Raw genomic sequence first — 4,786 nt, forward strand, 5'->3', positions numbered from 1 at the left:
ATTTGTGCTGTGATATATACCATGATTATATTATATGTGGACTAACGTCACTTGTGCAAGATAATTGCAAAGTGAATGCAGATTAGTGATATGATGAGTTTGTTGGAAAGTTGCAATTCTTAATGGTCTACTAGTTAGCCTAAAGAATGATGGCAATAAAAGGAAGTCAAGGATCTTTTGGATATGCGCATTTTGGAAGATTCTAGACCTGCCAAGACTTATGCCAACAACCACTGGACTTGATCAGTACAAGAAAGGTACATCAACTGAAATGTCAAGTCACAGAGGTATTCAACTTATCACTTTACTTAACTGTAAATAGATCACATGATATATTTTCTATAAGGTATTACTTCTTTCATGAGCATGTCTATCGTATTTCTTGAATGAATTCATGAGTATTAAATTGTCTATACATAGGACTTGTGAATTTATTTAAAATCCAGTACCTCGTGCTTTTTGCTATTATATGTGATTGCCATGTTTATTGTTTTGCATGCTTAGATGGTGATTATATGTTTTAGCATGAGTGTTTGTTATTTCAAATTATTTAAATTATGGTGCATGACAATTAAGTGACTTATTTGTTCATGATTTAAATGATTAGAGATGACATGAAGCATGACTTAATTATGTTATTTTTCTTGATCTATACCTCTTCAACAATTGGTATCTAGTAGAGAACTTTGTCATAATCTAGTCGTGATATATCTGTATTTGTGAACATACTTAGGATTATTTTCTAGGTTGAATTCATTTTTATAGGTATAAAATCTGAAGCATGACTTATTTGTTTCTAGACTTGTGACTTGTATCAGTAATTGGTATGTGGTTAGAATCTAGTTAGAATTTAGTCATGATATACTAGTATTTGTGGAGTTACTTAGATTCTCTCTAGGCTGAATCCATTTATATTAGTGTATATACTTGAAGCATAACTATTTGTGTTGGATATTTGATGATTTATTAATTGATATTTCATTTCATGTCTAACTGCATATAGTTGTGATACTTTTAGTGTTAGTGATATTTTTGCATGCTTATATGTAGATCACTAATATTAATTGTTAATATTTTTCTGCGAGGAGTTGTGTGAATTCACTTGTGTTTAATGATTACATGTATAGGACTTGTGAACTTTTCTTCAACTTTCCCTCGGGCTTGCGAATATCTTTGTATGATTGTCATGATTTTAGTTGTTATATGCTCATCTGATAATCATATGATATTGCGTAGGTAATTATTATTTTATCTTAGTTAAATTGTGATCCATGACAATTATATGCTTATTTGTTTCATGATTGACTTTGATAGAATAATAGAAGCATGATTGATTCATTTTTGAAATATTTAATTGGTATCTATTTTTGATGCTTTATTGATGTTTTATTTTTGAATTGATTGTGATGTATTGGCACTGATGAAATATTGTTGCATATTTCTTAAAACCATTGGTGCTAATATATTTTAGGTGTTTAATATTCTGAGTACAAGGGAGACAACATAATCTTTATTCTGTCTCAAATTTATGTTCTGGAGTGGTGAGTTTCTTCAAAGAAATTTTCTTATCAATTGATTTCAACAATTGGTATGCACTACTTTATTTCATAAATATTTCTTAGAATATTTTGCATCTATATATGTAGCGTCATAGGACGAGACATTGATTATCTTGTATTTGTGTACTTGGTGATCTTTGTCACTTACAGCGTCTGTTTTGACGATGTGCTAGTATGATGCCTTTTTACTAATTATTGTGATGAGTGCTTTATACACTGTAGCGCATAAATTTTCTTGTTTCCTTTTTAAATTGTAGTGAGAAACAAGAGTCTGTGTCTTTTTCAAAGACAAGTTCATTTAAAACTTTTATGCATAGATTCAGACTCTCGTACTCAAACAAGTTTTTAATGGAAAACTTTGATTCTTTCATCGGTTGTGATTGTCATTCTTTATGAAAATCATTTTACAGTCACAACTGATTCATTTTTCTTCTAAAGATTAAATGCAATTGCTTTCATTCAAAATCATAGATTTTCTAAAATGCATTTATATCTCTTTCTGTTCTTCGGAACTTAATCAGCCTCTTGGCTTTCCTAGATAGTCATAAGGTTGAAAACCAACAATCTTTATCCCAGACTATAAAACCAAATTCAGAACACATCCCAACTTTCCCCCTGGAGTGATAAGGAACTTATTAGACTAAAAGTCAATGAGGGAGAAACTGTACTCGTTGCAGCAAATAAGGATGTGAGGGATAGTGTACCCACAGCTCTACCTCTCAAGGAGAAAAGGTGTTTCAAACTTGAGGTAACTGTTGCTCATCTGTATTCTCTCAAAAGAATATAGAGCTGAAAAGGCAATAAAACAGTCTCTGGAATCATTCTCTCAACAGGATGAGTCCATTGAAATTCGCTCGTCAGCCAGAGCATCTTGTATTGAGTCAAGCACATTATCAGTAATCACTCTGATGAAGAGCCTAAACAAAAATCTTATGGACACAATACAAGAGAGTGCACAGTAAAGTTAAAGGTTTTGTTCCAGAAGCAACTTCTTCATTTATCATTTTACGGTAAATAAGATGGTTGATGCCTTTACAGGTGTAAGGAGGAAACGAGGATCTCAATTGCCACATCTTCAGGATTCTCGTCTCCCTCCCCAGATAAGAACAGATCTGGATCCAATCGGAATGGATTTCCTATTTATAGGAGATCGGCAACTCTCTGACTATGAGTCAATTTATTGATGAGTCAGTTGAGGATCGGGGATTTACGAAACCCCATTGCACCGCCAGTGACCTCTCTTGAAGGGGCTATGGTGGTTTTCTCATGCAGGTACAGAAGATCATACTTTGAGTGCTGAGAGAAACACTGTGAGCCAAACACTGAGAGTTAAAACACTTGGTGAGATTATGAGAAGAACCAGTGAGATGATAGAATAATAAATATGTGAGCATGAGTGAGTGCAAACACATAGGAAATTGAGAAGAGTGAAACACTTGTGAGGTACATATAATAAGAATTGGTATTGAAAGCTCACAAGTTGTTGAAAGAATTGACGGAAGCAACTACGGTTCATTCCATTTCACGTTGTGAACCTATGGTTGATGATTCTCTTGAATCAAGTGTCTTCACAGACATTGAGGAGGACTTAGGCCTTTGCCATAATTAAGCCTTTGTCTAACCTCCCAGAGCAAACAACTCTGGATCCTTAATTGGATAAGCCACTTAGTGGTTGGCAACTTGTGGACCATGATTCGGATTTATCTGATGAGTCTACAGGGACTGGGAATTACGAACTCCCATTGCACCACCGGTGACCCCCTTTAAGGGTGGCTAAGGTGATTTTCTTGCAGGTACTCAGCATTTTGGAAGCTCAGTATTTGTGTGGAGGGATACACTTACAGAACTTGTGAGTGACACCCTTACCCTAAAACCGAGAGAAAATTGAGTGTTGAGTGATACACCTGCAGAACATTTTAGTGAGACTCCTACTAATTACCAAATTTATACCTAAAGACAGAGTAGATGTTGTTACTGGAATGTCAGTTCTTATTCATTACTTTTCCGTTTGGAACCTATTCTTTCAGCATAGGGACCAACCCAATCAAAGTAAACCCTTCTTCTGAACTCTTTCTTCGACCCAAGCTTTAGCGTTGTTTAGTTCTCTATGGGGAGATTATCTTTTGGTACAGGAAGTATTGTACACATTCCTTGACCTATTTGATACCACATATCCTTGGAGGATTCCACAACTAAGGGGGAGAATATATTTAGGGGGAGAATTTATGAAAGGGGGAAGAAAAAGTAAGTTAGCTTTCTTTAGTTGTCTACAACTAAGGGGGATTAAACTACTCTTTAGCTGTGTACTACTGAGGGGGAGATTCTTCTTTCAACTAAGGAGGAGGATTGATCTTTCATCTAAGGGGAGACAACTACTTATCACTAAGGGGAACCTGATCAAGGTAGTGGGAGGAGAAGTATAAGGTGATACATTTATTCTTCAGTATGTGGTAGACATGAACTCATTCATTACCACTGAAGAATTCAATGAAGCTGCTGATTGTTCTTTGCATAATGGAATGTTTTGAATTCTCTTCAAGACAGACTATGAGGATTATCTGGCAGGTAAGCAAGAACCAGAGAAATAAAAGTGATATGCACATTTGTTATTTCTATTCATGAAATCTGGAAATGTATTATATGATCCAGAAACTTTGTAGCATTATTTACTAGTCCAGGACTTTACTTTTTCTAGTGTTAGTTGAGTTATCCTCCAGAGGATTTGCTTGTTATGATTAACAAACAAATAGGGGGAGATTGTAAGTCTAAATGTAAAGACAACCCTATCTGTTACATAGGGATGATAACTCAACAATAGAACAGGACAAGTAAATAACACTACGCCTGCACCGGAATCGGAAGATACGAAGACAAAGGTTGAAGAAGCCATCTACAGTCTTGAAGGAATAAGTTCACTGGAAGAAGTTCATTAATATGTTCATGCCTCAGTGAAGAATAAAGATTGAAGTATTCAAGATTGTGGAAGCAATGAAGATGTTGTCCAAGTACTCGAAAGATTTCAGTGCAACCCCTGAAGCAAGATATTTCTATATATCTTGGTTGGTTATTTATAATCAACAACTGAAGCATAAACTAACCCGGAACCGACTGATCAATGTTTGCTGACAAAGAAGGTACAATGTGTTACTTCAGTGTTAGTCGCTTGTGAACCAGACCAGTGCACTAAGCGTCAGCACGTACGGAGTTTGCAAAGTATTTATCAATCG

Source organism: Daucus carota, chromosome 9 (assembly GCF_001625215.2).
Source record: "Daucus carota subsp. sativus chromosome 9, DH1 v3.0, whole genome shotgun sequence".
In the NCBI taxonomy this organism is placed as follows: Eukaryota; Viridiplantae; Streptophyta; class Magnoliopsida; order Apiales; family Apiaceae; genus Daucus; species Daucus carota.